The 23573-nt window shown below is 44.1% G+C and overlaps 1 pseudogene; it reads left to right on the top strand.

Annotated features, from left to right (window-relative positions):
• Positions 1-23573, top strand: part of LOC129822681 (KAT8 regulatory NSL complex subunit 1-like) — a 77050-nt pseudogene that overhangs the window by 18299 nt on the left and 35178 nt on the right.

Raw genomic sequence — 23573 nt, forward strand, 5'->3', positions numbered from 1 at the left:
TAGGCAGGCAGGCTAATGTGCGTCCCAAACGTTACCCTACTCCCTATACAGTGCACTGCTTTTGACCAGGGCCCATTAGGGAATAGGGTGCCAGTCGGTGCATATCATGACTTTCACTGTGAATTTCTCTGCTTGAGTTTGTGTGTCTCGACATATTCTGAAGGAACCAAAGTCCAGTTTGACAAAAGAGGCTACACTCTACAGAGCAAGGATCTGACTAGCGATGTGGCAAATTGAACTGTCTTTTTTTTATTGGTTTTCCATTAAAATTCAAATAAAAATAATAATATTCCACATCAATTCGCAATGCAGAATAATGGTCCTATTACGTATGTACAGTGCTTGACTTGGGCATGAGCTCACCGGAGCGGAGTACCGGCAGCTCACATTTTCTACTGCTTGAGCTCCTACACATCTTATAGAATATTAGCTCAAAAGTATTGTGGAGCTCCAGCACCTATTCCAGTCCAAGTCAAGCAGTGCATATGTGTGACCGCTAGTCGGCCAATGAGGTTATATATCTACCACAGTTTTTATACATACATATATACATACCCTTGACAGGGCATCGGATACATCATGTTTGTTTGTAAGGGTGCACTACAGCATTTTACTTGTCTGTGAAGTAATGCTTTTTCTGAAGCAGGATTAATGTCTATCTCTAGACAACCAGAACTGTCAATCAAATCTTGAGCTGCCTGCGCGCAGCCTGCTTGCCCGTGCACAGACCACTCTGTCCTGAAAACAAACCACCTCAGTTAAATACAGTGATTTACCAAGACATTTAGTAGAATCGACTTGTAAGATTTTGTATTTTTGGAATGGAGGAGACTAGTTAGTTGTACTTCCGAGAACACAAACACTCCCATAAACATTCCGCGAACTAGCGAGGGGACTGAGAGGGGGGGGCAGTATAGATGGACGTAGTGCAGGGTTCTGTCTGTCTATCGGCAATCAACAGCTGTATCTCGCAATGGTATGCTGTATTTCGGAATTTCTTGCATTGCAATGTCTCGTAACTTCAGTAAAACTAGGCTTATCATCAATGAATAGGCTAGGGTGTTCTACATGCAACGGGCAGACTGAACACACGCATTATTAGTGAAGAGAAAGAGCAGGCTGCACTGATTTCAATTTTGTAGGGGGTGACTTGGTCAGGAGCTTTTTTTTCACTGTTCAATACTATCGATATTTATTTTCCGGATATTTGCAATAAATAAAAAATTGACCAATCACAATTATACAAAATGCAAACAGCTGGGGTGTAATCATTAGCCAAAACAAGTTGATATTGGACAAAATCAGGTAGGTTCCTCCCCGCTTAGTTAAATTTGCTTCCGTTTTGCAACATAATCGGTGTAATAAATAGGTCCCAACCAGTGCGCAGTGGTTTCCGGGGTTCTATAGCAGTACTTTTTGGCTAACAGCAGCCTAGGCTAACAGCAACGGTGAAAGAGAAATCTGATGTTTTGCCATCATGTAGCTAATTATGTTTCCCCCAAAAGATTTTCTGGTGATAATTTTTGTTGTATTGATTTGTGCCAGCAGGCCTTGAGGACTCACCATTGGTGTGCGTGCCCATTGGCCAATCGCTATTTGACGTTTGGAAAATAGCATACCGTTGTCAGGGCTGACCGTAGGCCTTAATGCACTATAATAGTAAAATACCTTTTCATGTGAAACGCAACCCATAGCCCATCAGTGAAAATGAGCTTGAAAATAAAACCATTATTTTGTAAGTCCTGTAGGCTACATTTACAGTGCACAACTGTAAACAATGACTGTCAACACCACGTTGCGTCTGAAGCAGCAATAGGTCAATGCGCCGTAAGTAAACACTACATTCTAAAGTTTTTGTTTTATTCAATTAAGCATTTCAAATGTCATAGTACGTCCTTGTGCAGTGTAACATGAACAATATAATTTACATGAAGCTTTTTTCATTGTTAAAATAGGCCTAAAAAAGAATCTCCAAAAATTAATACTCAAGTGTTTGAATACTAACCATCCGTTCGGATATCCGGATAATTTATTAACCGTGCCCATCCCTAGAGTAGTGTGTGTGTGTGTGGGGTAATCATGCGTGTATTTGGTATTATATTAGGATCCCCATTAGCTGTTCCAAAAGCAACAGCTACTCTTCCTGGGCTCCACACAAAACATGAAACACAATACAGAATGACATACAGAACATCATTAGACAAGAGCTCAAGGACAGAACTACATACATTTAATTAAGCATCTATCAATTCCTTCACCTTTTAAATAGGCTTATGTCTGCCTTGGCCTTGCTAGGTGCTGCTATGTCATTGGATCTGAGCTCTGACTATTGTCTCAGTTGATAGTTGACACAGCTGCACGGTTCTAGTGTCTAGTTTGACATGACTCAATACCAAGCTACAGTAACACTCCTCAGAGACTGTGTGTGTGATGCGTGGGTTAACTCATAACCTGCAGTCTCCATGGTTAAATTGGTCAGGTTTAGGGTCATGAAATGTTGTGTGGAGGAAGGGCAGGTGGATGGCGGGTGGGTTGAATAAAGAGAACAATACCGTAAGTCCATAAATGTATAATTATTCTGCTATTTATAGGCTACATTGAAGTTGCGAAATGAAGAATTGAAAGTAGAGGGGATGGGGGGCAGAAAAGTAAGTCTGTGAACGATTTGGTTATGTGTGGTGATTGTGAGGCGCTATACAAATTCGACAGTCACAAGACGGGGACTTCAAGTAGGCCTATGGCACGTCAAGGGAACTGTAGCCTACTGTTCCGATGGGTTAAATAGAAACTGAAATCTGGACACTGACTAGGTCTATAACCACACATAGCTTTAATATGAATTCCTGCAGAGTAAGGCATTTCTTGCGGTAAAATAACGCACCAAATATAGGCTACATTTTTGACTGGGGAACAGGAGTGGCGAAATATGATTTATTTCGTTCAGCATCTTGAGAGAATGCAAATGCACAGTTAGCACCTCTACAGACGGTATCTTCATCAGCATCATAAAAGCTGATTAGTATTTCAGCCGCATCAAATATGCATCCAGAAGGAACTGAAATCTTGTCAGAAACATGTTGGGTTGTTTTGAGCAGCTTTCTGTTTCTTTACAATCGGTCAAACTGATGTCATTTGGAAATGTTGCATTTTCTTCCCGGTCCCTAAAAGGTCACACTTAGCGATTTTATAAAATTCTGGTGAGCAAGGGTTTTAGTGCACTAGGGCAGTATACTGTGTAATGACAGAAGAGAAGCTGCGTGTATCTAATTATAGACAAGCTGACTAACAGCCTACCAAAATGTTGGTAATTATGAGCAGAAACATGTCTAAATAATGCAACACAAATCCTGCACCTTATGTCAAAAGAACAATCTGCCGTCTCGGGCTGTAGGCCACAGCGCATTTGATATGTTAGCGGGTGCAGGCCTCTCACTTTATCACAAATAGTCGGGCGGTTGCAGATGGGTGAGGTATTGTCGGCTGTTGCAGGTGAATAAATGGCTGACCCGCGCACCACGTGTGTCCATACAAAAATTAACACCTGGGACCCTGTCCACAACTGGAGTGACTTCATCCCTCCTTTTTAAAGTGGGGCCTTCCACCCCCACCTGACCACTCATCATATGGTAGCAGCAGTACAGATGATGGGTTCAGATTAGCACAGCGGAAGTTGACCCTCATGCATGTCAAATAAATATACCCCTCCAGAATGTTCTAGAATCTATTCACTACGTAAGCCATCTCCCATCTCCCCACTCAACCAGCAACATGGGGGAGCAGCCTTAGGAAAACAACTCACAAAAGAGCATTTCTGAAAAGTGCTTCCAGAAATGGCTTGAGAGAAAATCAAATGACTTAGGCCTTCCCGTCCCCCTCTTTTACTCTTTCTTTCCCTTACATTTTCCCTCAATTTTGTGAGGAGATATGCCCTAATCTGCATTGCTGTTCAACATTCCCCACCTACCGATCATGCAGAGCCATCCAATTGGTTGCCCTGACTGTCATTCAGCTTCGATTGGTTTTCAGTGTTTTCCTGTCCACTAAGCTGTGGTTGGCCAGATGGGGGACAACTTGTTTCCTCACACCTCTCCCCTCCCCCCTACTGCAGCAGCTCCACGTCCCAGCTTGTCCCAGCCCATCCATGGCTGCCACACGCAAGGCATTTTGAGTAAAACATTATCACAAGATTAGGACGAATTTAACATATGCCTCTCCTCCCCTCGTCAGTTCGTAGCAGCTGCCCTTATTTTTAAGGTGTTTCTATTTGCATTTTCAGTTTCTTTTTAGGAGCCTCTTGCCTTTCTGCTTGCTAGCGCTGTTGCTTAAAATAGTGCAGCTGTTAAGTAATATTGAATGTAGTGTCATTCAGTGACACAGGTCAATATTTCCTCATTTACTTGGTACTCTTAATAAAACACCCTCCCTGTTGAGAAACATTCAGTATTGCAAAAAATGTTTATTTATTTTTTGAGTCAAGTTGAAAAATTAATTTTACATATAGGAAGTGGGAATAGTTTGAATGCATGATTTACTGGGTCAAATAGCCCAGTAAATGCTTTGCATTTATCTTGAAGATGAAACATGAACATTGTTTTTGCATTCTAATAAAGTCATAGGCTACACATTTGCCGTAAGACAAGCCTACGTGATTCTCTACATTATTGCATTGCTTTACGTTATTGCATTCTTTGTGGACAAATGTTATAAAGCTGAACACAACACTGCCTTTCTTTTGGTGATTTTTAAGCCTAGGCCTAATCTAATAGGAAATGATGGAGCATGTAGCCTATCCTTTTACGCAGCTGCACAGTGTAACCTAACACCTGTGCCATCCATCACCACACCCTTTGGATCTGCAGTGTTACAGCACGGCACCCTTTCAGAACGTAACACACCAGTCTTCTCGCTCTCTGTTCTCAGAAAAGGAGTAATGATTTCATGTCGTGTCAGCCTGACCTGTTTGTATTCATGACCTAGACATTTCTTAGAAATATTACACACAGATTTTTCTATTGAGCAGCTATGTTAGAATCGTGCTAGCATAATTTGCACTTGCAAAGCCAGCCAGCCACCTGCATAGTTTTCCCTTCCACCATTATGATTTACCTGTCTTCTCCTCAGTCTGTACCCTCCCTTGTTCTTGAATTACATTAGCCAGGCAGCCTGCCAACATCTAACCAAATTACACATTGAAATGGTGAGCTTAGTTTGGCTATGGGGTCTTAAAACCCCATCTGAGCTTCAGGAAAGTACTTTGAAAATATAGAAATGACTCCTGGTAAGGTACTTTTCCCATCACTCTGCTCCTTCCTTTCTTTTACCCCGTTAACCTACCGATGATCGGCTGCTCAAATCCCCCTTGTCTGGATGCGTTTTGGTAGGCCTTTGCTCCAGCTAGGGCTCTGACCTACATTTGGTGAGATCAGCTGTTCCCTCCTGTGTCCCACGCAGACATAAATTAAGCTGCATAGCTCCTCAATGTAGTACTGCTGGTAAATGAACCCCCCCCCCACCCTGCTTCACTCTCTATCCTCCAGCTATGGTTTCATCTACGCACCTGCTCCTCTGTGCTCTAGAAACATGTAATTGATGTCTGAGTTCATATGTATAAAAGCTTCACTGTCTGTCAGCAACCATATTGCTGTAATGTGGCAGTAGGGCCAGATCATTATGACTACTATAGGCAAATTTGAAGCGTTACATAGAATGCTCTTGGTTTGGATGACAGTGAATGATGATTTATCAAGTATGAACGTTGGAAATGGCTCATGGATGTGGTGCTGTGTTTTTAATGTATATCTCTGACTCCCCCTCTCTCCTAGGCTGTCCTCTGGCGAGGCGGTAGGTGGGTGGTGTGGAGCTGGCCTCAGCACCGGGAGAGGCCCCCTCGCCCGCCCCCTCCCTGTGCTGCATGGCTGCGATGGCGCCCGCTCTAACCGACGCGCCGGCCGAAGCTCACCGCATCCGCTTCAAACTGGCTCCGCCCTCCTCCAACCTCTCCCCGAGCGGCGTGGAGAGCAGCGGCGGCACCAGTCACATCCTCGTCTCCAGCAACGGCGCCGTCAAGCGCAAGGCATCTGAAGAGCGCGGTCCCCACGGGGGGTCCATCACAGGTAAGGGGAGGGAGGAGTCGCCGCGAGGCAACGAGGCTCCTTCCACACCTCTTGGGAAACTACAGCCGCTGGTGGCGTCGTACCTGTGCTCGGACGTGACATCCGTTCCCTCTACCAAGGAGTCACTGAAGCTGCAAGGCGTCCTGCTGCAGAAACACGGCCTTCTGCCCAGCTTCCTGCCCAGGAAACACAAGACACTGGAGCTCTCAGAGGAGCAGCTGAAGAGCATCATGAGTAACAGCAGAGGAGGTGGTCCCCCGGCCCTGTCAAGCTCGCCGCCACCGGTCAACGGCGTGGCCAAGAAGTTGGCCAAAAACGGGGCGGACCGGGACAGTATGACAGCGGTCAATGGAGGTAATAACAGGCCTCCTGCTGGACATGGACTGGACTCCCCGGTTCCCCAGCCCCAACCCCACACAGCTGCCTCTAGAGGAAACTCTCCTCTCAACGGGGGAGGGCAGCACCAGCAGCCCACAGGACTGTCCTACAACCCTGCTGGAAACCCTGAACAGCCAGCACCCCCCGCAGCCTCCACCAACACCCCCATGGACTGGCCCGACAGCAAACCCTCAGAACGGCCACCATCGCTGGCCACGGACACATCATCCCTTTCCCCAACGGACCGACAGACCTCTCTGGGCCTGGGCAGCCTTGGAGTGGACGTTAAGGAGCGGACTCAGCAGAGCCAGAGCCGGCAGGGCGAGATCGAGGGGCGTCTGCGGCGCCTGAGGAAGCGCCTCCAGGTGGTTCAGGCCAAGCAGGTGGAGCACCATGTCCAGCAGCAGCTGGGGGGGCTCCTGGAGAGCACCCTGGGGCCACTGGATGCCCTCCGACCTGGCGGGAGACGCGGAGGCCAGGACGCCCCCCTCACCCCGCAGGAGAGGGAGGGGCTTGGGCGATTCCTGAAGGACGGCTCTGTCCCGGCGGAGCTGGAGCGCCTGTCTCTCAGCGGAACCACCAACCTGAGGTCCACGGAGAGTGCCTTCGACTCGGACGCCACGGAGAGCAGCTCCGGAGGAGAGACGGACGTGGAAGAGGACGAGCTCACCAGGGTGGACATCGAGCAGCGACACATCTCTCTGTAAGTACCTGGACAAAAGGAAAATGTGTTTTTTCCCGTTTAACAGACAATTTAATTGGATAAAGAGAGAGTGGAATGGGCCTTTTGGAATTAAGTAATATTGACTAAATTGGCGTTTAGTATGGGGAGAAAGCAGAGAGGGAGTCGTAGGCTGCAGTAGAGGGAAATACAAAGATCCTAGAGTGAGTGAGTGAAAGAGGGGGGACTCCATCCTGGCTTGGGTTGTTAGCCACTGGGATCTGTAGTCTCGTTTTTAACAGAGAAACACTGCCGGTTTCAGGGTTCATCTCCGGTTACCACTCTCTGCTGCTGAAATGAAGCCTAATCCAGGCCCACTTATGTTACATACAAGCGTGTGTCCGCGCGCTACGTCTTCCTGGTCCTGTGTTCATGAGGATGTGGCTTGCACCCTCCTTTGTGTGGAAGGTGACCCTGATGAAGTGATGGCTGATGGGTAATGAAAGTGAATTAAAACCCCCTGTTTTAATAAAAGGCTGTTCTGATGGTGCAGTGCAGTCCTCGGCTTCAAACACACTTTCATGTCTTCAGGGATAAGCCTGGGTCTAAGCAACCACCGTTTTCAAAGACGTGAAGGCAGAGATATCCGAAAGAAGCTATCTTGGCCCCAGGTTAGGTTAATTCCAGTGCGGTTGTTATCCTATGTTCGATATTGCTGTTCTTTTGCTAGTTGACTACATTGGAGGAGGCACTAAATGTGATCATCGCAGGAGTCAATTTTAACCCATAGATGGTGTTTTCATCTCTTTTTTTACAGGCAGATGAAATAATGTGGGGGTAGATGGACAATCCACCCTGAAGTATTCAGTATTGGTCCTATGTTGTTGAATGTTGCCTCAACTTTTGAATAGCGTTGGCTAGCTGTTGCTGGTTACGTTAGATGTTCCTATTCAGTTGGATTGGCCTCTTCTTTATGATCCTCAGTTGAGTAACATGTGAACACTATGTTTGGCTCTTTTTATAGCCAGCCCTGCGGCTTTCCTCTGATTCCAGCTCCACCAGGCCCACTGGTTATTGTGTGTAGTGCGTGGCCCATGGGCACTAACCAATCTATATAGTGCACCACTTTGGACCAGGGCCCATAGGGCTGGGATCAAAAGTAGTGCACTATGTAGTGGATAAGGAGCTATTTGGGACGCAACGTGAGCCTGACTGTGGGTCATAGTCACCGAGGCCTTGTTTGAATGTTGTGAACTAAAGCTAAAGACGGACCGACGCGACGGTATGAGGGATAACCTACATTCGGGCATGATGAAAGCAGTTGGTCGGTCACATGGCGAATTGCGTAAGACCAAATAGGCTTACATCCAGCCAGATTATAGTGAGAGAGCATGATGACACAGCTGCTGTTTTTTACAGTCTCTGTCTGACTGTCCGTGTGGGAGAAGAAAATAGGGGCACCTGCACCTTTAAGAGGTGACAGGGCGCTCCTCTTGCGGAGAGAGGGGGGGGGGGGCACTGTTTTTCGTTTTTCTTGTACATGACTCATCCACTTCCATAACATTCTATATGATGAACAGAGAACATATTTGCAAAGACCTATTCCTGCTTTTCATAGTTTAGGTTGGCAGCTTGTTGATGGTTCCACCTTGTCGTTTGTGTGTGTCTGGATGTCTGTTGTGTCTTGTGTAAGGAAAGCTTGTTATTTCCAGACCAGTTGAAGTCGCTATTGTGGCGTTGATGCAGCCACTATAAGGGCATTTTAACATTTGGCTCTGAGCAACCCCCTGAGGTTTGATTTGTGTGATCTGTCTGTCTGCACACCGTGTTTGTCCTGACTTTGTGGTTAAGTTACAGCAGGAAAATGAAATGTCAACTGTTAATTTTTGTTAATTTAGCAAAATACGAAAAAGCACCCTATTTGTTGCCCAAGTCCAGTTTCTGTGACATCATTTACAATGTTCCTGGTATTGTCTGTTGTGACAGCGGTTATGTTGGGCCTCTCAAGTAGAGGTCTAAAAAGTTAGACCTGTTCTGAAATGGACCTGAAAATCTAAAAGCAGAGCAGTTGTCTTGTTTTGAGTTGGTCTCATTTTACAACCCAATTGTTCTCTTTGACACAGAATGACCGGTCTGCTTTTGATGTCTGTGTGTCACGTGATGAGTAGGGTCTCTGTGTACGAGTCTGCTTGTTTGTGTGTGGCCTTTTTGTACATGTCATAGTGGCACAACAAAGCTTATGTAAAGATTAGCATCATTGAGGTTTCTACTAGAGGGCTTGATGGTTGGTTGAAAGAGCCTAAACATTTTATTTTGTATACCAGCCACGGTGGAAAGTAGATAAAAAAAAAATATATATAATAATCTACAAGCCACTCATTTTTTTCCCCCCCAGCCCAAATATTTGTTTTGCCATAGTTACACAAAGAAAAAAACAGATGAGCATGCTTAGTAATGTTTCTAAAACAAGTAATCTGTTACTAGTAAGAAGTAATGTGGTATGTTGCTCAATTTAATGAAATATTCTGTGACCTGAGTATTTTGTCAAATGTTTTGCTCCCCTTTAAGGTTACCTTGGTAACAGGGCTACTTGAGTCATCACTTGTGCCTGCTACAATGTCACTAGAAGAGGCCAACGATGTCTCTTTTTGTTAGCTGTCAGAGCAAACTCAAACATTGAAAAGCAACCGAGCTTGTGAACAAAACTATGTAAATGGGTAAGAAACACGAGGACAAAGTCTCACTTTAGAAGTCATTCAAGTAAATTAGTGCAACATTTATTTTGCTACAATGCACAACTCGCACTTGTGCCCATACTTGACTCTTTTTATGAAGTGCTCACAATTTTGAGTCCGAAGTGTTACCATGCGCCAACGTGGCTGGTAAAATTAGACGCTCTTTCCCGGCAAAGCCAAAATCTACCCGCATTTGGCAGGTAGCCGGTATTCATTTTAGGCCCTGTTGGTTGGCCTTATATCCTCCATTTGTAATCATTAACCTTTGGCTGCCTTCCAGGCAAGGTCTTGTAGCACCCTGTAGGCCAACCGTTTCACTCACTCCCATAACCCACTAGGCCTAAATATTATGCATTCATGAATAAAACAGTTCTATGAACTGTTGCTTTCGGTTCTACCTAACTGGGGTTGTTTTTAGATTCATATCTACTCATCCACAGCCTTAATATGTTTGTGAAACACTGTTGTGATGAGAATGATGTGCATTCTGGTGACCTTTCTCCTCCCCGTGAACCCCTTTCCCTTGTCAACCCCCCCCCCCCCCCCCCGGGTAACCCGTCTTGCTCCTGGAGTTTTTTGGGGGGAGCAACAGGGTCATGTTGGAAATGCAGGACAGGTCACCTGCGCAGGTAAGTGTCCGATTTTTCAACATGGCCTAGTAGGCTCTGGGCCCTTATCCACAAAGTGTCTGAGTAGCAGTGCTGACCTAGGATCTGTCCATATCATCTTATTCGTTATGATCCAAAACTGATATTTGATCAGCACTCTTACTCTAAGATGCTTTATTGATATGGGCTCTCTGGTGTTCTGCTCCTTCAGCCTTAGTGCTGCAGGGCACTGACTCAGGATGATGCAAGGCCTTTTTCTGGTGCATTCCACTGTCTGCTCCATTTTGGCCTCTTCCAGAGACTAGCTCCACCCTGTCAGCCCAAGTGGCAGCTCTGTCTCAAAAGCCTGAGCCTAGCCACGCCCCATTATGCAAACCCACTGCCTTTTGATAACAGGATGTTTCTTTTTTTGTGGCGTGTTTTTCTTCTTCTTCCTCTTCTTCATCTGTACTCACATCTCACATGCTCCTCTTCATCTTATGCCGACTCTCCACAAAGCCTCATGTATTATAGTACTGTCGACGTGTCAGCAGCAACTCATTCTCACATGGTCTCGGTGCAATACTTTCGTTCCTTCAATCCCTTCAAATTCAATATGGAGAACTAGGTCCTTATCCTTCCTCCCACTGATGCTTAACTTGGTGTGAAATATATTTAGTGATGGTGGGCATGTGAATGCAACCTCATGCAAATTGAGTGTGAGATTTGTTTGTACCAATACTTTTGGCATCCTAATTTTCTTAAGTGCAAAATCTTATTTTATATTCTTCTGCACCAAAACAATGGCAAGGAAATTGGGAGAAAGATTACTTTGTGAGGTGTGTCAAGGTTTTAAATAAGTAAAGCTCTCAAGCAGTTACCAACCTCTTCCTGCAGTTATTGGTGTGTGAGAGCTTAGTCCTGATAGATTTTATTGCCATAATTGCAACAGTTTGAGTTTCCTGTCATGTTAGCGCAGCTTCCTTTTTTGCATAGCCGTTTGGCACATAAACCTGTAGCCTTGGCCCACATTAGGCTAGTTAGCATGAGAGGAACTAAGCTCTTAGCCAAACTATGGAAAAACAGACTTTTTGTGCCCTGCCCTTCAATTAATTCTGTGTGCTTCACAGGGCCGTGCTAAGAGTCCTTGTCAATGTGATTTAAGGAACCAAGTTAATCATTTACAAATGGATCCACTACGTCCTTGTTCCTTCCTGCTTGCAGACCTTTCGGTTGGCTTTCCAGTTTAGCCAGTTAGCTCGCAGGATCCTCGAAGCAAGCTGATTGGTTAGGATTTCTTTGCGTGGGTGGTTTTCTTCTTTATATCCGTTCATCTTTTCTCTCCTTTCTGCCTTCCTTTTTGTCTCTCCTTTTCCCTGGCTTGTGTTGATACGTTCACCTGGTGTTGCCTGTTCATCAGTCTTTCAGCCTGACGCCAGGCTCTTTTGTTAGCCCGTTTTCTAGAAGTTTCTATGTAACGTGTCCTCTCCGCAGTCCGCACCACATGTTGCCATATCCTGGGTCCTGTTCAGCTGCACCCCTGGTCAGTGAATGGAGAGAAAAAAACACCCGGACTGACTCTAGCTGCTCAGTGCTCAACAGTAATGTGGTGTCTCAAATGGCCCTCATCTGCCCCTCTCACACACTACAGGTCTAGCTGTAATATCCGTAAAGACCACTTTATCTCGCCCCAAAGCAAGAGTACAGAACAAAATTATTATTATTTTTTTTTCATTTTTCCCTTGTTATAAGTAATACTTTCGTCTGCATATTTTTTTCATTATAGATAATCATTCTTATTGTTCATCATTCTTATCTAACCAGAAGGTTTCCAACAACAATATTGATTTAAAAAGGCAGTGTTGGTCAGCACATGGTGCATTAGACGTCTGTTTAATCAGTCTGGAGATTACTAGCACGCTGGATTAGCAGACGGCTACCACCAGCACCACCACTAGATTAATGGGTTGGGATTGAAACGACAACACGCCTGCCTTCTCAGGATGGCTTTCTGGAGCTTATGGTAGAAGTAGGATATGGTTCACCCCACCCCCCTGTAATGAAGGCCCTGGGGGTTGGATGGTAGTTTTCTCCTCATCAGGGTTGGGTTGATTAGGGCTCAACGTAACAACATGTTTTGCAACAGAAAACGAACATGAGTGTTTATTATTGGACAAGTCCAGGTAGTCCCTTCCACTTTTACTTCTCCCATTTAGTGCCGAAAGGACACAACCCAGCTGAAGGGTTCAACTGATGTTACTGCAAGGCTGTGCCAATGAATCTGATCAAGTTTATGCATATCCAGGGGACAGGATGCTGGTGCCCTCTGTTGCTACCAGATAGAGCAATATAACTGGTTTGGGAATTTTATATTGGGCTCTACTAAAACAATTGCAAGCACATTGACTGAATATTTCGCTAGGGCAACCACCACTAAAATGGTTTAGTTTAATTGGGCCGGAGGGCCTCGTCCCTTTTACAGGGACAAGCCAAGCCTGAGGTGGCATTGAAATGTCTTGTTCTTGGCTCGTTAATGTTTTCCTATGATCCATTGAAATGGAAGCTGCTATGTGACACACTTACAGCATGGCTGCACAACACAATGACAATGGGAAGCAATAGCTACAGAGTGAAATGGTGGTGGTCTGGGACTCCTTACTCAAATGCAATCACATTTATGCTTAAAGCCCTTTTTACATCTGCAGTTGTCACAAAGTTTGTTGGTATGGGGGTCAAGTCCTCCATTCGGTGTGTTTGCTGTTACTATGACACTCCATGTCTGCAGTAGTCCTGTCCAGAGTCATTCACACTCTGCGATAGCAGGAAATACCATACAAATACTAGTTCACCACCGCCACCCCGAACCTCTCTGCCTGTGGTGGTGTGACTGCAATGATTTAATGCATTGCCATTCTGTCTCCCTCACCCGCGTTCACTCACTCACTCACTCACACCACTGTGTTTGCTCTTCGCTAATGGAGCCAAGAAGACCGCTCTGGCTCAGAGCTTCCCCTCTAAAGATCACTGAGGTTCTCTTAGGCTGGTTTTCTATCTTAAATCCTAGGACCAACACCATTGAAAGATAGATGGGGTACAGACAGTCATGTTCATTAGTGGTTTCAGGGGATGGTAGGCTACTAGGCTTAGACCGTATTCTCAGATGAATGGGAAGGGGAGAAGTCTCGTTTTCCATAATGTTCCACATTTCCATAATATCGTTATATAGGCTGATGATATAACATCAGTCTTATTTACATTCCAGGGGGATTGAAAAACGTGCCAACGAGGTGCCTTTTTATGTGCTTTTTTTGTCTCATTGAATTGTTTGTACAGTAGACAGAGTAAGCCTACGTTTGGTGCTCTCTTTCGAAACCTGTGAGAAGGTGGCAGAGTTACAGCAGTGTTTCAGACCATGAGACATCCCGACTATTGACAGTGGCGTAAAAAATACTTAAGTATTACTTAAGTAGTGGTTTGGCGTATCTGTACTTTATATTCGTCAACTTTTAATTCACTACGTTCCTAAAGAAAATAATTTACCTTTACTCCATTTTCTCTGACACCCATAAGTACTTGTTACATTTTGAATGCTTAGCAGGACAGAAAATGGTCCTATTCTCACACGTATCAAGAGAACATCCCTGGTCATCCGTACTGCCTCTGATCTGGCAGACTCACTAAACACAAATGCTTTGTTTGTAAATGATTTCAGTGTTGGAGTGTTCCCATGGTTATCAGAACATTTTTTTAAAAGAAAGAAAAATGGCCTAATATAAGGAATTTGAAATGATTAATACTTTTGATATGTAAGTATATTTTAGCAATTGCATTTACTTTTGATACTTGCGTAAATTTAAAGCCAACTACTTTTAGACTTTTACTCAAGTAGTATTTTACTCATTTTTTGTTAAGTTATCTTTACTTTTACTAAGTATGACAATGGGGTACTTTTTCCACCACTGAAAATTGTTCTTCTCACGAAATCGTGTGTAGCGCCCGAACGGTTTGCACTACAAACAAATGACTATGGAAAGGGGGAGACTCACAAACACGATTTGTGTTCTCCGTTTTGCTCTACAACCCCCATAAGTGTCACAGGCCTCATCTGAAGGTAACCCATACAAACGAATGGAAGTGTGAAGGCAGCTTTGTGCCAACAAAAATAAGGGGTTAAATACACTGAGTATGCCAAACATTAGGAACACCTTCCTAATAATGAGTACCCTCTTTTGCCCTCAGAACAGCCTCACTTTGTCGGGGCATGGACTCTACAAGGTGTTGAAAGCCTTCCACAGGGATGCTGACCCATGTTGACTCCAATGCTTCCCACAGTTGTGTCAAGTTGGCTGGATGTCCTTTGGGTGGTGGGCCATTCTTGATACACACGGGGAAACTGTTGAGCGTGAAAAACCCAGCTGTGTTGCAGTTTTGACACAAACTGGTGCGCCTGGCACCTACTACCATACCCCGTTCAAAGGCACTTAAATCTTTTGTCTAGCCCATTCACCCTCTGAATGGCACACATACGCAATCAATGTCTCAGTTGTCTCAAGGCTTAAAAATCCTTCTTTAACCTATCTACACTCATTGAAGTGGATTTAACAAGTGACATCAATAAGGGGTCATAGTTTTCACCTGATCAGTCTATATCATGGAAAGAGCATGTGTTATTCCATGTTTTGTATACTCACTGTGTCCAAAAAAAACCCAATATATTTGCTTAGTTTTCATATCTATTAGATGTGCAATTGGCATGCTGACTGCAGGATTGTCCACCAGAGCTGTTGCTAAAGAATTCAATGTTAATTTCTCTACCATAAGCAGTACGTCAGCCGGCCTCACAACCACAGACCACGTGTGACCACGACAGCCCAGGACCTCCACATCTGACTTCTTCACCTGCGGGATTGTCAGAAACCAGCCACCCAGACAGCTGATGAAACGAAGGAGAATTTCTCCGTAATAATGCCCTTTTGTGGGGGAGAAACTCATTCTGATTGGTTGGGCCTGGCGCCCCAGTGGGTGGGCCTATGCCCCCCCAGGTCCACCCATGGCTGCACCCCCGCTCAGTTGTGACATCTATAGATATGGGCAAATAATTTCCTTGTATTAAGTCTAACTCAGTAAAATCGTTGAAATTATTGCATGTTGCATTTATTTATGTTCACTATATTGGACGCCAAGTTCAATATTTTATTTAAAAAAAAATGTGTATGTATAATTAGTTTTTGGAATATTTTTTTTATATATACCTAAAGGGTCCTAAAATTCAAAATCAAATAGCTAAATGATCCATGGGATGGCCAGCATAAAAAAAATATATAATAATCTATGTTTGCAATTGGGTACTTTTTCACCACTGACACACACAGTTTTTATAATAAGAAAGTGACCAATAACCACTTATTTTGTAATGGAATGATTTGTATGGAAAGCCAAGTTGAAGCCAGCATTATATGTTGTCTGCCTCATAATAACCACATGGTTTTACCTGCAACAGTGTAGCGCAACACCTCTTCAATTGAAGCTGTGGTAAACAAATGAAAGTGGCCACCGCTCACAAAAACAAATCAAAAATGAAATCACGGTTCATTATAAGCGAAGCAGGAGAACGTGTACATTGGCTACAATAATTACAAGGACAGTTCAAGGACCAAATGCAGGAAATGTCAGATTTTTCAAGGTAGACCTATTCCGGTAGACCGCTTGAATTTCTGAGCTCCAAATTGAACTTCCAAGAAGGCTATTTCAAGCTTCTTGCATTGTTTAACCTTTCACGAGTATCTACCCCGGGTCCGGGAGCACCTCCCACCCCCCCACACACTGAGTAGCATCGCTAGCATAGCGTCACAATTAAATAGTAGCATCTAAATATCATTAAATCACAAGTCCAAGACACCTAATGAAAGATACAGATCTTGTGAATAAAGCCACCATTTCATTTTGCTAACCACGTTAGCAAAAGACACCACTTTTCTAACTCCATCAGTTTCTTACTCCATCAGGTGCTATCACCAATTCGGCTAAACTAAGATATTGATACCCACTAACCAAGAAAAAACCTCATCAGATGACAGTCTGATAACATATTTATGGTATAGGATAGGTTTTGTTAGAAAAATGTGCATATTTCAGGTAGATATCATAGTTTACAATTGCACCCACCGTCACAAATGGACTAGAATAAATACATAGAGCAACGTGTTTACCTAATTACTAATCATCAAACATTTCGTAAAAATACACAGCATACACTAATCGAAAGACACAGATCCTGTGAATACAGACAATATTTAAGATTTTCTAAGTGTCTTACAGCGAAAACACAATAAATCGTTATATTAGCATACCACATATGCAAACGTTACCAGAGCATTGATTCTAGCCAAAGAGAGCGATAACGTAAACATCGCCAAAATATATTAATTTTTTCACTAACCTTCTCAGAATTCTTCAGATGACACTCCTGTAACATCATATTACAACATACATATACAGTTTGTTCGAAAATGTGCATATTTAGCCACCAAAATCATGGTTAGACAATGACAAAAGTTGCCCAGCTGGTCAGACAATGTCGTGCGCCATATTAGACAGTGATCTAGTCGTATACATAAATACTCATAAACGTGACAAAAAAATATAGGGTGGACAGCGATTGATAGACAATTTCATTCTTAATACAATCGCGGAATTACATTTTTTAAATTATCCTTACTTTTCAATACAGTTTGCGCCAAGCGAAGCTACGTCTAACAAGATGGCGTCATAAGCGATTAACATTTTTCGACAAACACGATTTATCATAATAAATTGTTCCTACTTTGAGCTGTTCTTCCATCAGAATCTTGGTCAAAGAATCCTTTCTTGGGTCTAATCGTCTTTTGGTCGAAAGCTGTCCTCTTGCCATGTGGAAATGCCAACTGCGTTCGGCATGAACTGGAAACCTGCCCGGCGCTTCAAAGTGTCTCAGAAATAAATGTCCCAAAATGCGCACTAAACGGATATAAATTGCTATAAAACGGTTTAAATTAACTACCGTATGATGTTTTTAACTCCTATAACGAGTAAAAACATGACCTGAGAAATATTACTGGCTACACTAATGCTTGGAAAAAGAGCAGGTCGGTGTCCACCGTGCGTCCGGCGCATCTGGAAAAGAGTTCCTACCTACAGGTTTTTTTCATTTATAGTGGCTGTGATTGCGCAATCGATACCATTCAAAGCGTCATCACATAAAGGCATCCAGGGGAAGACGTAAGCAGTGTCCGTATCCTGATAGCGTGCACAGTGGCCTTTAAACTGACTCCAGATCAGGGGCCAAAATGTGTGAAATCTGACTCCATGTCAGGGAAATTGCTGTAGAATGAGTTCTGTTCCACTCAGAGACAAAATTCCAACGCCTATAGAAACTAGAGAGTGTTTTCTATCCAATAATAGTAATAATATGCATATTGTACGATAAAGAATTGAGTAGGAAGCCGTTTAATCTGTAATGCAATTATGCTAATGAGAAAACAGCACCCCCTGTAGTCGCAAGAAGTTAAAATGGCAGGTGTGACATGGTTACCAAAATGTATTTGTCATGTTATTTCATAACCCAATCATATTGTGAGGAGGCCCACTAGGCTATGTAATATGTTATCATTATGTCCAGAATAATTCATAGGAATAGGGTTGGATGTTGGGTAAAAGTCTATCCTACACAATTGAGTCTAGTAGACCCCCGTGTCCAATCCGAGGCACAAAAACATATGAAACCATGAACTCGTTAACTTGATGCCTTCTCTGTTAAATCTAACGAGACCCTGCTGTAAATCGAGCAGAAAACAGATGATCAACATCAATTCGCGAGAGATATTAGATCCAGGCACAACGGTTTTCACCTGCATAATGAATGAGAGACACACATTCTAGACATTACTCGCAAACACTTTTTTTCATCACTTGGGCTGTTGCATCGCATGCCCTGTCTCAACAGCTCTTTGTCACTAGACTATCAGTCTGAGAAGGCACATCAACACAGTGTTATCCATTATTATTGTAGAAACAAGTTAATGACCGTATCTATTTAGGTTTCAAGTATCTCTTTTAAGGTGACTCTTTAGCTTAGGAGCATCCCCCCCCCCCCCCTTCTCTCAATCGCATAGATTGTTTTGGATTTGTGTGCCCAATAACTGTTTTCATATGAAGACATGATATGTTTCTTAGTTGCACTGCGGTTCTGAGGTCTCTCTATCAAAAACTGTCCGACAGCTATATCCAGGATTCGTACAGGGTTCAAGTTAAATGTCTAATTTAACAACTTAATAAATATATATAACGACAACTTACACTGCCATAAATGGAAGGATAGAGAAGTAATGTTTAATGTCACGATTTTGGACAGATCCGTCAAGACACCAACCACGAGGACGGGTTACACGGGTTTTAAATCAACTCGTGAATTGTATTGAATATAGCCATGTTCCTCTCGTATCTAAAGATCGGCTGATTCATTATCAATGACTTATCAACAGCTGTAACATGTTGTCCATCGTAGGAAATCCTCACTGCTGCCCTAGTTTCTAGAAAGACCCATATGTGCACAGGCAATGTCTAACGCTGCAGGCAGCATAGACGATGAAAAATTCATGTTTAGAGCTGATGGTTGGTTGCATGGTGCAAGAATTATTACAATTAATGAATTATTGAATGTTATGGTGGACACAGCTTTGTCGAAACTAAACATACACCACCTCTGCTCAACAAACTCGAGAATGAATTGTTTGTGGTGCTGCAGTTCGCGAACGACATTGTGCTTATCACCTTTCAGTCAAGCAATGCAATCCGCCAACAGTTCACAATCTAGTCCGGTTGCGGCCACAATTAGACCTTGTTTCCTATGTACCTACAAATAATCAAATTTGTGTGCCTAGCAATCAACAAATGTTAATTATTAAAGTGCACGCTTTTACAAGTCTGTTACAAATTACAGCTCCAATGATCCCCTTATTGTGAACTAGAGGTTTGTAGAAGCATGACTATTTTGAGTTTTCTGTTCACCGGTAGGGGGTCCTGCGTGCTCTGGGTATTACTGACTCAAATGAACTAAAGGAGTCAAAAAGATGAGTTATTTTGACTGAACAAGTTGAAAAGATCAGCCCGTTAAAAGAGCAGAACTGTGTGTGTGTGTGTGCGCACCAGTGTCTCATCCACACATGCATGTGTTGGAAATGTCATCCTAACCTGACCAGGTCCTTTCTCCTTCAGAGGTGATAACCTAGATTACGTTTCTAGTGGACAGTGCTTCCTTTAAAGATAAACGGGTGTGTGTTCCTTCATGGTTGAGCGCTTTATTCATTGCGGCCGCAAGTGAACAGCATGGCTGAATCTGCGTTCTGCATTTAAATGACCTCTAAGCCATTTGATTGGCCAAATGTCCCTCTACTGGACAATTTAAAGGGAAGTGTGGACTGTGGATGCTTTCCCCACCCCCACCTACTTATATTAACCTTTGGTTACTACACTACCTCCCTTTTTATGAGAGGAACTCCTAGCTCTACAATTAGGATTGCTGGGGGGCTGCAGTGGCAATGAAACCTGGTCATGTCGCTTTGAAATGAGTTCCTCTGCTGCTCGAGAAGGAATTGAAGAACCCTTTGCTGTGGTGTGTGTGTGCTTGCTGAAGAGGGGTCGGGTAGAGGGGAGCAGGTCGCACATGTAGAACATCTGTCACAGTTTGAGTATCAAGAACAAGATAACAAACAGCGTAGCTGGTCTCAGCGCTAATGTAACACGAATACCACAGCTCATATTCTCTTTGTGTGTATGAAAAGTTAGGCGTTTTCGTGTCGGGTTTGAATGAACTGGTAACGTCTGAGGCTGTAGTACCATGTTATGGAGAGCGAAAAGAAGTGCTAACCTAGTGAGGTAGAGCCTCCCTCATTCACGCTACATAATATCGAAGAGCCTGTGTGTGAGAAGTAGCTGTGGTACTCAGTGTAAATAGAATAGATTGGCTGCTCAGGTATCCTGTTGCCTGCAGCAGAGAGAAGATATTGACTCGTTTTAAAGGGCAGCTCCCTCTGTGCACTGCTCCGTCTTTGTTTGTGCGCACATGTGGGTTGTGTGTTTTGAGTCGAAGGCGCAGAGACCGAGCGAGCAAACGTTGTTTGTTCAACGAACCAGATGTCACATCACCCTCTTTCAGTTTCTCCTCCCGCTCTTTAACAGATACAGGAAGTGGTTATGCATGTGTTTGTGTTGTGTGTGTGTGTGTGTGGCAGTGAGTTTCCTGTTGTGCATCACACTCCAGTCAAGCTAAGGCGGCTGACAGACCAGTTTGTGTGTCTGGAGAGCAGAGAGAAGGAGGGAATGCCGCCATTGTGAACTGTGGAGTGTCATTACCCTTATGGTTCTATGCTCGCTTGGTTTCTTTCTGTGTTTGGATATTCTGTTTTATTAGTCCTTACTAGTCCAGTGGGAGCATTTTATAGGAACATGATCATCTATGATATTTCTTCACCCCAGGCTAATACAGGCCTGTGTGACTCACAGCGTATACCTGTTGGGACTACCCAATGCACCCTGGCAAAAAAAAATTCAGGCCAAGCAGCATATCCCTTCTTGCTCTGCTTTTCAGATTCTTCAGGTCCTTCTTCCTCAGGATGGCCGAATTACTTTGGGACATCAGTCTGATACCGCTTAATCGGCGAGAGCTCCTCTGACCTTTTTGCGAGACAAAGGTTTGATGGAATATGACATTTGGATGCTCTATCAAGGTTGCCGTTTGTCATTCATTCAGAACCTTTGTCTCCCTACCCTTTGCATGGCGTCCCTCAAAGTGAGCTTCTGCTCAACAAGCTATACGACAATTTTCATCCATACGTTGAAAAGCGAGGCCTATTCGAGACCGCCTACAGATGTTCAGTGGAGCACATGCTTGTTTGTCTGGATGTACTGGATAGTGTTGGATGCGGTCAACATTTCGGCGGCTACAGTTGTCTACCGTAGTGTAGTGCTTGGAGACACAGCGGCGGTGTAAACTAGTATGCGCATCAGTTCCTGATTTGGAGAGTGCTGCTGCCCCACCACCACCTTCTCCTCCCCCCTATCCCAATAGGCCTAGCCCGAGCTCCGTGTGTGTGAAGAGTTCTTCTTGCCCGTCTCTGCTGCCTCGGCAGCAGAGTCTCTCCCACCTCCTATAGTACTGTCTAGCCCGCCCTCCTCTCTCTCTCTATTGCTCTCACACCTCATCTGTACCTGGCAGCGCCCGCAGAGCCGGGCCCATAATGAAAAGGCTCGTGTGTGTGTGTGTGTGTGTGTGTGTGTGTGTGTGTGTGTGGCAGTGTGAATAAGGCTAAAATGCCTAGTGTGTTTGTGCTCGCGTGCCTGTACGGCACTTTTCTGATTGCTTGTGAATTGGTTTAGTTTGCAAGGTTTGTGTGTGCATTTTATTCTGCTGCGCATGGTGGTCCTGGCCTATGTCATTTTAATGTCTAATGTACTTGTTTCCTCCTTTTTGATTTGTTTTAGAGAACACTGACTTTCAATAACTTACTCAGTTTCATTTGGAAATGGCGGGGTTTGAGGACCCCGACTGTTGTTACAAGGATCTAAAAATAAAGAGATGGTACTGCTATTCATTTGGTCTCCATATCGCTTAGTCTCCAGTATATTTATAGTAAAAGGGGGGAAGGGGGTGGCGTCCTCAGTCCCCCAGGAGCATGCTTCATCCCCGGGCCAAACGAGTCCTGTGTCTGCTGCTCTGTGGGAGAAAGGTCTGCTGGATGGATAATGAGATTACAGGGCAGTGAGAGAGGAGAAGAGAGGCTGGTTGGGGCTCAGGCTGTCTGCTGCCTCAAGATCACTGGGGGCCGCACCGCAGTGGTTCGCTATACTGTACCACCCCAGGCCTGAATCCTCTAGAAACACAACATCCTTATATTGCGTTGGATTTTCATTTGCTATAGACTACTACCCCCGTAATTGTCCCTCAAAGCTGGGAGTGGGTTTATGACAAAATGGAGGCGGGCGGGCACTGTGACTGACGAATTACGATGCTATTGAGTCCTTTTTTTTAAAGACCAGGCTGTTAACAAATAGATTTTTGCACACTAGACATCTGTTGGGACAGGACAACTTCTGGTGCCCTCCAAACTTGGAGGTTGGCAGATTTGACGCACTAAAATATACACACTAAACTAAAGGTCTAAACACGGCTACACAATACAACTATTAAAATGTAATTATAAGTGGTGTAATTCAAAGGTTACACACGAGAAAGGGGAAAATGTGAAAGCAAAAACAAAGGGCGTAATTGGAAAGGATTTTGGCATCAGATTTTAAGTTCTCATGTTTTCCTCAAGTTGACACCCTCACATGGTTTCTCTTAGACCATTATATGTTTAACAACAAATTGTGACTAAATTTGAAATAGCATGTCATTTTATGGAGAGAACTGAGAAACAGAAACCAGGTTGCATATTAGCATGACATCCGCAGTCATGGGGCCGCAGATAACTCAATATTTTCACAGTGGTGGGGGGTATATCAGTCTTTGTCTGTGATTCAGGCTTTACTTAAATTACTCATGTAATCCTAAACCTTTTGAACGCGCTTTTAAAGACTACACGCCCCGTCACTCCCTGCGTGAGCCTCCTTCCCCTGCCGTGTGCGTAGGCCTAGATGTACACACCGCGGCCAGTTTATTAGGTACACCATCTAGTACTGGGTCGGACCCCCCTTTGCCCCCAGAACAGCCTGAATTCTTTGTGGCACGGAAACGTTGCTCAATTGGTATCAAGGGAGCTAATGTGTTCCAGGAAAACATTCCCCACACCTCTGCCATCAGCCTGTACCATTGACACCAGGCAGAGTGGGGCCATGGACTCATGCTGCTTACACCAAATTCTGACTCTGTCATCAGCATGACGCAAAAAGAACCGGGATTCGTCGGACCAGGCAATGTTTTTCCATTCCTCAATTATCCAGTGTTGATTGCATGCCCACTGGAGCTACTTGTTTTTAGCTGATAGAAGTGGAGCCCGGGGGGTGGTCATCTGCTGCAACAGCCCACCCGTGACAAGTTGTGCGTTTGAGACACCGTTCTACCCAC

The sequence above is a fragment of the Salvelinus fontinalis genome, chromosome 2 (assembly GCF_029448725.1).
Source record: "Salvelinus fontinalis isolate EN_2023a chromosome 2, ASM2944872v1, whole genome shotgun sequence".
Taxonomy (NCBI): domain Eukaryota; kingdom Metazoa; phylum Chordata; class Actinopteri; order Salmoniformes; family Salmonidae; genus Salvelinus; species Salvelinus fontinalis.